Here is a 12,306-nt window from a genome sequence, read left to right on the forward strand (position 1 = left end):
CTCCTATTGCAGGGTCACAGGATGTTAGGGGTTGGAAGGGACATCTGGAGATCTTTGAGTCCAACCCCCTGCCAGAGTGGGACCATAGACTCTAGAGCAGGTCCCACAGGAATACATCCAGACAGGGCTTGAAAGTCTCCAGAGAAGGACATTCCACAACCTCTCTGGGCAGTCTGCTCCAATGCTCTGTGCCCCTCACGGTGAAGAAGTTCTTTCTCATGTTGAGGTGGAACCTCCTCTGCCACAGCTTACATCCATTGCTCTTTGTCCTATCCCAGGGCACAAGTGAGAAGAAGCTATCCCTATCCCTTCCTTCCTGACCCCCATCCCTCAGATATTTTTAGACATTGCTCAGAAACCCTTTCAGTCTTCTTCTCTGCAGACTAAACCGTCCCAGGGCCCTCAGCCTCTCCTCACCAAGCTGTACTGCAGTCCCTTCAGCATCCTTGTAGCCTTCCCTTGGACTCCAGCAGATCCCTGTCCCTCTTGAACTGAAGAGCCCAGAACTGGATGCAATATTCCAGGTGAGGTCTCACTAGGGCAGAGTAGAGGGGAAGATAACTTCCCTGGATCTTCTGGACACACTCCTCTAAATGCACCCCAGGACCCCATTGCCTTCTTGGCCCCCAGGGCACATTGTTGTCCCATGCGGAACTTGTCCATCTTCACAGAATTGCATCTAATCGCGTATGTTGTTATGTGTTGTGTTCTGACCATCTGAACGTACCTGAAATTGCTGTATGCAATGTGTACAGCACATGGGGTTGGACTGGATGACCTTTTGAAGTCCCTTCCAACCCAGACTGTTCTGTGATTCTGTGTATAGGGTTTTTTCAATACTGATGCAGTTACAGAAGCTGTTGTGGTCCAAGGGCTATAAATAGAGTCTATGCCTTCTCAAAATACAAAGTTCAACACTTCTTTCTTTTCAACATGCTTGCTTCTGGTAACTTAATGCGTATTTCAGCAGGATCCTGTGGGAATCTCTCTGCCACCTTGCCTCTGAATTAATAAGCTTCTCAATTGCATGTGAAATGTTGCACTTCATTAGTATGAAGGAATGATCAATAAATGACCAAATCAGTCAACTTTTGGAGAGACCTTGCAGAACGTGAGGTCATGCCTGAGGAGAATACAACAGCAAAAGTGTCACCATGCAATTGCAGTGGTTTGACAATAATTAGGATGTCACCTTCACAGGAGTCTTAAACAACTCAGCAGAGCTAATAAACTATTTGTCTAACATGAACACCACGGGCTTGAGAAGCTCATCAATTGTTTCCATTGTAGAGAAAACAAAGTCAAAATTTCTCCTGAGGAATCTAACGACAGCTTCATGACTCTCATCACGTCCGCGCTATTCAAGCAGTACTCATTTTTACTTTCAGCAATTTGTACTATTACAGTTCCAAATTACAGCCAAAAAGATATACCACATAAGAAGCTAAAGTGCACTCTTTTCAAGCCTATCATTCTAGAAGATGAGTGCAGTTACTTCAATAATGCCTTTGATATTATGGACAAACAGCAGAAATGAAGACTCAGCATTTGGGGAGTCAGCAAGCAGAGGAAGGAAAAGGAAAGCACAGAGCCCCACGGATTTCTTACACTTCTAACAATATTACCACTTCTGCTCTTTTTTTCAGCTGCCTACTGTCAGGAAAGTAAATAGGAAACCTTCATAGAGCTCAGCCGCTGTTTCTGTGTTACCTTATTCCTCCATTACGCTGCCATAAAATCTGGTTCTTTAACACCCAGCTTCCATGATTTTGAGATGCTACTACTGAGAATTAAAGACTCTATCCTGAATCTTTGAAGACCAAAATGCACCTAATGCGAAGTCTCACTCTCATAGGTAAACATCTGTTTGTACATCAATAGTATGCTTTCAACAAGAGAAGCATGTGGCCCAAGGTGAAAATGTTGTCTGAAATCTAACAGGATTTCTAACCCCATGGTGAGCTACAGACTTAGGGATGTGTGGTTGGAAAGTCTCAACTTGGAGGCATCAGGGTGTGTTGGTTGGCAGTTGATTACATATGAGAAAGCAGTGCCCAGGCCAAGAAAGCAAATGGCATCCTGGCTTGGGTTAGAAACAGGGTGTGCAGCAGGGACAGGGAGGGGATCATCCCCCTGTGCTCAGCACTGGGGAGGCCACACCTTGAATGTTGTGTTCAGCTCTAGGCCCCTAACTCCAGGAAGGACACTGAGTGGCTGAAGCCTGTCCAGAGAGTTCTCAAACATTGGAACAGGCTGCCTGAGGCAGTGGTGGAGTCACCATCTCCAGAGATGTTCAAGCAGTGTGATTCAGTGATTATCACCACAAAGTCTGGGCAGCTGTCGTAGTTTGGGCTGGGTGCCCTCTGCTACAGGGGTGTTTCCTGTGTCCAGAAGTCCAGCCCAGTGGGTGGACATAGGAAATTAGGTTATTTCCTACCATGATCCCTTGCACCACTATAAGTTTTATGGTGGGGTCTGGCACTTCCTCTTTCCTTCCTCTTCGCCACCTGGTTCTGGGGAAGAGATCTCCCGGCCATGGGCCTGGCTAGGCCCAAGGCCACGGGGGGATGGGCAGTCTCAGATCTGGCCAGCTGGGACTAGCCTAGCAGTGGGGGGGGAAGGAGGAGCCCTGGGGGTTTTGGGTGCACCCTCAGGTGGGGATGGGATCTTTCTGGGTCTGTTTTAGGGTTCTTCTTGTCACTGTGTTTCTAGTTCTTTGCACACACTCACTGTTCTCTATTTAAACTTTCCATCACTTTTGCAATCTGTTTGTCTGAGTCGTCATTTCTGCACGTGGTGGGGAGGGGGTTTGCCCCAACCCATTACAGCAGCAAATCTAAGTCCAACTATCTCAATTACTATTTGATTCTTCACAGGACAGTGAAAGAGAAATTCTTGTAGGAATAGCTACCATTGCAGCAGTGCAAAATAGAGTATCCAGTGATTTCAGCATGCACTATTTGTATACATTCATTCCAGATGAATTTTCTCCTCAGTGAGATTCTCTAGCTCTTCTAAAACTTCTTCTATTAGTTATGGGCTAATTATAAACATCAGGTCAAACATTTAATTCTGCTCTTGAAATAAACCTACACAACAACAGTGTTGCTTACTGAGACTTAATTGAAAACCAGTAACTCATTAACTTCTACTGCTGTGGTCATCTAGAACACTTTGGTCCTACTTTAAGGTCTCCCTATAGCCAGTAAGAGGAAAATGCAGGAAACAAACACACTGTAAATAAAGTAGCCTGTTCCTCAGTAACTCCTCCTTCTGCATACATTTTCCAACTGTGATTCCTTTTTTTCCCTGCCATCTATCACTAAATTATCCTCTCTGGACAAAATTTCAAAGTATTAATGTTATCCACTTTTTACCTTTGGAGTTGAATTAAAGTTGTTAAACTGCAACAAGAAAATATTTTGTCCTTCCATCTTCAGAGGTCTTCACTGTGAAAAGCAGCTGCCTGAATTAAGAAATGCCTAATGAGGATATGTAATCAGTAACCTTCTACCTTTCAGGCTTTTATCTTTAATTAATGCTATATTAACATTTATGTTAATGACACAAAGACAATAAAGGAAATATTAATGCTTCGTCAACAATTTAAACTCTGATTACGCAGACAAAGCTCTGTAGAGATTTTGTTACACCTTTTCAAAAATTCCATCAAGGTAAATGAGAAAACTCAATTATCACCATTCTTATCAAAGGAGTTCTTCGAGTATAGAATCACTTCCCTGTGGCAGATGGTTTTATCTGTGACTGTGACAAACACAGAAAATACCAGATGAGTTTGAGCTGCGAGCGGGGAAATGCACTCTAAAGCTCTTTTAATAATCTATTAATCCCTTGTGCATCTAGGAAATTGAAACAGCTTGTAGCACCATGGCAAATATCTTCTATCTTTAATGCTAGCCTAATTATTTTAAGACAGCAGTGCTCCAAATGGTGGAAAGCTAAGCATCAGTAACTTAATAGAGAACAAGATAGTCCAACGATTTGCCTTGCACTTGGTGCTTGATGAATCTAACCTGAACAGACCCGGGCAGCTAAACCAGTTTAAAGCATTTTTTTATGGATACTGACCAGCTCCCACAGTGACCTCTTTGCCTGTTTAGGTCCCTGAACTGGTCCACTAACTGGCTTCTGCAGAAGAGTCAGAATTGCCAAGGACAGGAACTATGTGTATTGAAAGTAATCCATAGTTGTATTAGTTGCCATTAATGAAAGTGTGTGTGAGAACAATCCTAAGGATTTAATCCTGCTGTGGTAGGAGGGTTGGACTAGGTGATCTTTTGAGGTCACAGTATCACAGTATAACTTAGGTTGGAAAGGACTTCGAGGATCATCAAGTCCAACCTATCAACACAGACCCCATGACTAGACCATGGCACCAAGTGCCACGTCCAATGTCCTCTTGAATGCCTCCAGGGACGATGACTCAACCACCTCCCCGGGCAACCTGTTCCAATGACAAATGACTCACTCGGTGAAGAATTTCCTCCTCACCTCGAGTCTAAACCTCCCCTGGCACAGCTTGAGACTGTGTCCCCCCACTCCAGCGCTGGTTGCCTGGGAGAAGAGGCCAACTCCTTCCTGGACACAACCACCTTTCAGGTAGCTGTAGAGGGCAACGAGGTCACCCCTGAGCCTCCTCTTCTTCAGGCTAAACAATCCCAGCTCCCTCAGCCTCTCCTCATAGGGCTTGTGTTCAAGGCCTCTCCTCAGCCTTGTTGCCCTTCTCTGGACACGTTCAAGTGTTTCAATGTCCTTCTTAAACTGAGGGGATCAGAACTGGACACAGTACTCAAGGTGCAGCCTAACCAAAGCAGAGCACAGGGGCACTATGACCTCCCTGCTCCTGCTGGCCACACTATTCCCAATGCAGGCCAGGATGCCATTGGCCCTCCTGGCCACCTGGGCACACTGCTGGCTCATATTCAGGTGGCTGTCGATCAGCACCCCCAGGTCCCTCTCTGTTTGGGAGCTCTCCAGCAACTCCGACCCCAGCCTGTAGCTCTGCATGGGATTGCCGTAGCCAAAGTGCAGCACTCGGCTTTCTGTCCTTTCCAACACTTAACATTTTGTGACTCTGTGATCAGTTAGGTTCCAAATCCCCTTCTCCTGACAGTGCAATTTTTAGTTATGAGCTTCAGTTACAACATTTGCATGACATCATTGCACACAACATGGAAATTCTGCTGTCTTGTCTTTAAAAAATGAATATTCTGCTCCCTTCAAGTATAAATGGGTGTGTATCACCTTGCAGTCTCAAAACTTTTAATTCATAAGCTTATATTGAAATTTTGAATGTGAGCCAGCAGTATGCCTTGCAGGACCAGAGATGTGATTATCCCCCACTGGTGGGGCCACATCTCTGATACTGGGTTCAGATTTGGGCCCCTCGCTCCAGAGGGGCATTGAAGTACTGGTGCAGGTGAGGTCCAGAGAAGTGCAAAGAAGCTGGTGAAGAGTCTAGAGCACAAGTCCTATGAAGAGCAGATGAGGGAACTGTGGTTGTTTAGAATGAACAAAAGAAGGCTCAGGGGAGACCTTCTGGCTTTCTCCAACCTCCTGAAAAGAGGCTAGAGTGAGGTGGGTGATGATCTGTACTCCCAAATAGCAAGTGACTGGATGAGAGGAAATTATCCCAAGTTGCATCAGGGAAAGTTTAGATTCAGGGGATGATTTTTTCCAAATTTACAAAGGACTGCCAAGCCCTGGAACAGGCTACCCAAGGAAGCTGTGGAGTCCCTATCTCTGGAGGGATTTGAAAGATGAGTAGATGTGGTGATGAGGAACACGGTTAAGCTATGGACTTGGTGACCATCAAGATCTTTCCCAGCCTAAATGATTCTGTCATTCTATAATCCTTCATCCATATGTTCAGTTTATGCTCACAAATGTCTTTACGACGGTAAATGCTGATGTTGTCACCAAATCAAATTTAGATCTGTCACCTTGTATTTTACCAGGAATCTCACCTTTGTGAAATAACAATCCTCCTTTCTTTTCCTTCCATGCATATCCAGACCCTCCAAACATTGTATGCCTTGTTCTTTTGTATTTGTGTTTCTCTCATGGCTTGATCCAGAAAGAGCTGGACACAGCCAATGGCTGTGCATGGGCAGGCCACATCTTTACTTCTGCCCATTTACTGCAATGTTTAATACACTTTACTTGTTATGTTTTCCAGGGATTCTTCAAATGCTGAAAATCGATTTTGCACAGACTGTATTTAAAAGCAACATGTGGACAGAAGGCCTAGGGCAGAGTGGGCCTATTCTCTCTCTTCATGATTCACGAGCTCTGACTGCAATGAGTTTGGCAAGTGTCATTGAAATGTCCTCATGCGAGAGAGCCTATGGGCATGTCCTGGGGCACTGTGTGATTTTCCATCCAGCTCCACGATAGGATGCACTGACTGAACAGCTCACATAACAGCCAGACTCTGAGATGTGCTGAATTATGTCTACTCTGCTGTCCTCTCTGGAATTATTCCTATTAGACATGGACATTAAGTGACCCTGAAGTCTTACTCTAAACTGAAATTTATTAATGCCAGGCATATTATTCTGTTCTTCTGAATGCTCTCTCACATTAGTTAATATAGAGGGAAATCTTGTGACACTTTCCAATCTATTTGAAATTCTGAGGTAATTCAGAAACTAAACCAAATATTAATGATTTCCCAGTTATCAGGGATTAGGGCTGTGCTGGTCACCAGATGAGTGCCAGAGGCTCTCCATGAACCCCTCTGCCTTCCCAAAGGGAAGAGAAAGTGAAGAAGGGAGAGTCACAGTATCACAGTATCACTAAGGTTGGAAGAGACCTCAAAGATCATCGAGTCCAACCTGTCACCACAGACTTCATGACTAGACCAAGTGCCACATCCAATCCCCTCTTGAACACCTCCAGGGATGGGGACTCCACCACCTCCCTGGGCAGCACATCCCAATGACGAATGACTCTCTCTGTGAAGGACTTTCTCCTCACCTCCAGCCTAAACTTCTGATGGGCTGAGAAAGAAACTCAACCAGCTGTGATGGACAGAAGAACAATTCTATGGGATAGAGACAGAGACACAAACCAACATGGAATCCAACCCTTATGGCAAAGATGGCACTACTGGCACCACTGATGCTGGGGACAGGCACTGGGCAAGTCTCAGCCTTCATTCAGCAGTAGACAGGAACTGGATTCAGGAGCTGGATTCAAGAACTGAATTCAGGAACTCATGGATCATGATCAATTTTGGCTATTGAAGAAGAAGCTTTGTTTTTGTGATCACTCAGCTTTATCCTGAATATTATGCCCTTGGGGTGGAATCCCTTGCTGGTCAGTTTAGGGTCATGTGTCCTGTCCCCTCCTCCCTGCAGGTGCCATCTCTGAGTCACTGCACCTCAATGTGGGGTCCAAGATTCAGCAGTGACTTTGGTCTGTACTCCAGTCCTAGGCAGGAACTTTCCCCATCATCTTCTGCCTGCTAGAAGCAGCCCATGTGTGTCAGTGAGCAGAGCCTGAGCTGGGAAATCACAGAACGGAGCAGAATTGGTGGTAGTCCAGCTCAGAGTAGAGCATCAGTGAAAAATCAGAAAAGGCCAGGCAGAGCAGATCTACAGAGAGGTATCATTGATTTTAAACTGATGATAGCAACAGCAACACACATTCTTTTCATTATATAAGGATTTGTGTTCCAAGCTATGGTCCAAATATTATTTCCACTATCAATATTCAGAGAGTTAACCTATCTCTGATCAAAGTCCTTGGTATTGATATTTTTATTGCATTAATTTCAGTGGAATAAAAATAGGACCTATCTCATAGAAATAATAAAAAAAAAATATCCTCTACACTGGAAATTATTCCACTGTTTCTCACTTCAAAAGCAAAAGTTGATTTTCTATTTATAGAGTCAGTTGCATCTTCCATGTCTTAGGATACACTTCTGCAAGCTGGCCTTTGTCTTTCACTGGAAATCGTTCTCTCAAAGCTGATAGATGACTATTAAGGACTAGAGAGAACAGTAAGAAAAATAATCAGATTCAGTGTTCTGTCAGGAAATGGGCACTTAGAACTGCTACAGATATTTACTAACACTGGCTTTTGGATATGATATTTAGAAGACAATTTGCTCAGTCTTCTCTGCCACTACAAGAGACTTTTTCAAAAGATGTAATGGAAACGGAATGTGGACACTGCCTCTGTAAAAACTCAAACTGCCATTAGTAACAGGACCTGAGGTGCCTTATGTTTACCATAGGACTGTTTTAGTTTTCTTATTTTATAGACCATATATTGAAATCCAACAGAAAAAAAATAAATATATATAATATTTTTATGGTTAATTTTCCATTAGATTTTAAAATTATGCTGACAATTTACCAATGCACTGAGTGTCAGGCATTTGTTGTCTTTTGGCATCAGAACCTGAAATGAAAGAACCACTAGGACTGTAAATATTGGTGGCAGAGGATACAGACAGTGGCTGAGAGAGGTCCAAAGCCAGACTGCAGCAGACAAACTGAAAGTGGGGCTGTTGCATATACATTTCATTAAAAGATGCATTTCTGGCTTTCCCTCCAAGTTGAAATAAAAAGAAAACAAAACCCCCAAAACCCCCCCAAAACCCAACCCAAACCAAAGCTAATTAAGCTTCTGCAAACAGAAAAACATAAAGCTCTGAAAAGTTACCAATTCAAAATATGTCGGAAGTACAAATTGAAAGGAAATGTCATGAGTACAAACTAAAAGTAAACAGATATAAGAAATCGCTAATGAGTAAAATGAAGCAGAGATGTGAGCAGGCACTTACTGGAACCAGGCAGGCTGGTGAGAAACTTTACACATCTGATATGGCATGCACTTGTTTTGCTCCTCTATCATAATTTCATTTTCTACCCTTCAGAAAACAGAAAACACAGAAAGTATCTGGTTGGAGGAGACCTCCCAGTCCAACCTCAGACTCTGAGAACTGCAGGGTCTACACTAAACTAGCTCCACAACTGCTTAAACACCTCCAGGGACAGCCATTCCAGCCCTGCCCTGGGCAGTGTCTGTCTGAGAGACTTCTCTATGAAGAAATATTTCCTATCACCTAGCCTGAACCTGCCCTGCTGCAGCCTGGAACCATTGCCTCTTCTCCTGTCCCTTGCCACCAAGGAGCAGAGGCTGTCCCCTCCTCACTCCAACCTCCCTTCAGGGAGATGTAGAGACAATGGGGTCTCCCCTAAGCCTCCTCTTCTCCAGCCTCAACACCTCCAGCTCCCTCAGCCCCTCCTCATGGCCCAGGATCTCCAGGCCCTTCTCCAGTCTTGTTATCCTTCACTGGACAGGCTCCAGCCCCTCAATGTCCTTCCTGGAGGGAAGGCCCAGAGCTGAACAAAATACTTGAGGTGTGTATCACCTGTCTAGAAAAATATAATTATATATAAGTTGTTCAACTTCACGTCTACATGCAATTGATAACTTATAGCTGAAACTAAGTGATAAAAGATTTTAAACCCATTTGTGCTGAACATCTGTTTATCACCTATTTTAGGAAAAAAGAGGCTAGAGGGTTTTCTTCCTGATGGAGTCAAACATAGTGTTACACGAGAGGTGCGACACACAGGGAAGGGGTGGATTTGTATTCCTTTTCTATTCTAATAAAAGGTTTAAAGGTAATGATTTTATGATTTTATGATTTTATAACTGCTGAGTTCTTCAAAATTTGCTAATAAAAGAATGAAACTGAACTTACTAAACTGTAAAATTGTTAGCTGTATTGAAAAGAGGGAACTTATGTTCAAATCCTAGGTGGCAATAGAATGCTCTCATTCCTAAAATGACCTCCTCAACATATATCCTTCATTTTGGAAACTACTGCAGCTGCCAGTAGTAATGCCTTGGACAAGACACATGAAGAGGGGTGGGGTGTAGCTGGTCACAGAGAAGCAGGAAGGAGAAAAAATCAGTTCCACTAATTCTTGAAGGATCAAAGTAAAACAATTTTAGAACTATGAATCTGTGAATCTGTGTTCTCTAAATGTAAGACTCCACAACCTCTCCAGGCAGCCTGCTTTTGGGGCTGTCACCCTCAGAGCAAAGAAGTCTTTCCTTATTTCCTGGTAGTCACACATCTTCTCTAGAGACAAAATTCCTTTTATGCAGAACATGTACTCCCCACTACCCATCCCAAACACCTTTTGTCATTATTTATTCACTTTTATTTCTAGAGTAGGAGTACCAGGGCAAAATATATGTTGTGATTTAGGATAAACAATCACCAAACATGGACAAGTGAGCACTGTCCTGTTTCACTGCCTGAAGTCGTACAAGCTATCAGGAAACACTGAGGCACCTCACTGTTTTATTCTGCCTGCACTTTGTTTGCTGCCACACTGTGAGGCTGCAGTGAAGGCACGTCTGTGCCACTCCTGCTATATGGATTGTTGACTATGGCATCCATGACTATGTCAGCAATGGAATGAAATCCTCCTCTTGCAATGAGCTTTTGTACACATTTGCAGAAACCTAGCCCAGTCTGTTACAGAAGCAATGAAATAAAATCCTTCTCCAAATTAAATATTCTTTCATTCTCTAGGCTAGTTGCAATTTTAATTACAAATCTAATGAACTGTAAATGTGACATCAGAATTCATGTCTAATACCAAGAACTTGGATTTAATTAAAAAAAAATAAATTATACCAAGCAGATATGCTTAATGATTATAGAGCAATTAAAACAGGCAATCAAGCTTGCACAAAATACATCATCGTAGGATATAGTTACAGAGTGCTCTCTTTTGTTTCACTAGAAACTATCCTGGTTTCTAACACCCTCCTAGAAAACTGGTTGTGAAGTTCAAACTGTACCAGAGACAAATGTTTCACTAATGACTTTCACAGAATCGCACAGTATCACAGTATCACCAAGGTTGGAAGAGACCCCAAAGATCACCAAGTCCAACCTGTCACCACAGACCTCATGACTAAACCATGGCACCAAGTGCCACGTCCAATCCCCTCTGGAACATATCCAGGGATGGTGATTCCACACTTTGCTGCAGGATGGCAGAAGTAGATTCCAGCTTCAACTTCTAACTGCATACACCATGGCAGGTGCTTTTTTCTTCACATCTTACAATGTCCTCTCAGCATTGCCTTCACATTTAACAGCTACTGCATAACCTATTCAGAAACGATTGCCAGCTCAATTCTGGCTAAATTTCCACTATGTACAAGGGGACATTTTGTACCATAAATATTGAGAGAAAGGCAAATGGAAAAATTCCAACCAAACAAAACCCAAAACCAAGCAAACAAAAACAAAATTGCCATGGACCTACTTAAGCAGGAAAAAAAAAAACAAACCCCAAAAAAAAGTAAATTTAGTTGCAATAGAAATAGAAGGTTATACTGATTCTACTTGTATTGTAAAGCCTGGCATCGTTTAATCACGACTTGGGGCTTCTGTCCTCTCTTTAGCTGTTGCTCAGAGCAGCATTTTCAGATATTTCTATGAAAAATGCTGAGGCTACCCTGGAGCTGGGAGGGAGAGATCAGACAGTAATGTTTCAATGAACAAAGGACAGATTTTCACACACTTTCTATAGGGTGCATATAATCTCTAGCAGTGAAAATCACCATTTCATCTCTGTCTTCTCTTTGAATTCTTTGAAAATGGACCTCTTTTAACAGGCCATTGAAGGATGATCACCACAATCCTCAGAAAAGGAGCCAAGGTCATCATTGTAGCAGAGAAAAGCTGATAAAGATATAGCCAGCTACCTCAGCCGACCTGCAAGAGCATACTTGCATTGTACTTCATGAGGTTTGACAAAATCCTTTCTGTTTAAATCAAATGCTTTAGAGTATGAAAAATGTTAGTCAAATCTCTAAAGATGTCAGCTTAGGTGGAGCTCAAATCACCTATCTTGCTGTGAAATTAACTCACAGTTGCCTAGGTTTTGATAACCATTAAGATATTCAAGCAAATATAAGGGGATTCAAGCAAATCCTACCTTGCACTACCATGGATAGTTTTATTTTCTCCTTCCTAAACAGAACTGTCTCTGCAGCCAAAGGTGAAGCTTTGTACAATGACCCTGAGAACATCACTGGTGTTTGTGCCACATGCCACTGGGGACACACATTTGCTTTCCAGAAATATGAAAGAGATTGAACCTTGATAAATTAGAGATGCATGAACACTGCAGTCCCAGAATGTGATATGGGAAATCCAGACAGTTTAGAACAGGTTTGGAAAATTTGCAATGCGTACTAGGGGAATAGACCTAAAAGAATTCTCAGTGATACTCA

Source organism: Melanerpes formicivorus, unplaced genomic scaffold (assembly GCF_026170545.1).
Source record: "Melanerpes formicivorus ecotype bairdi unplaced genomic scaffold, bMelFor1.0.p_v2 SCAF_78, whole genome shotgun sequence".
Lineage (NCBI taxonomy): Eukaryota > Metazoa > Chordata > Aves > Piciformes > Picidae > Melanerpes > Melanerpes formicivorus.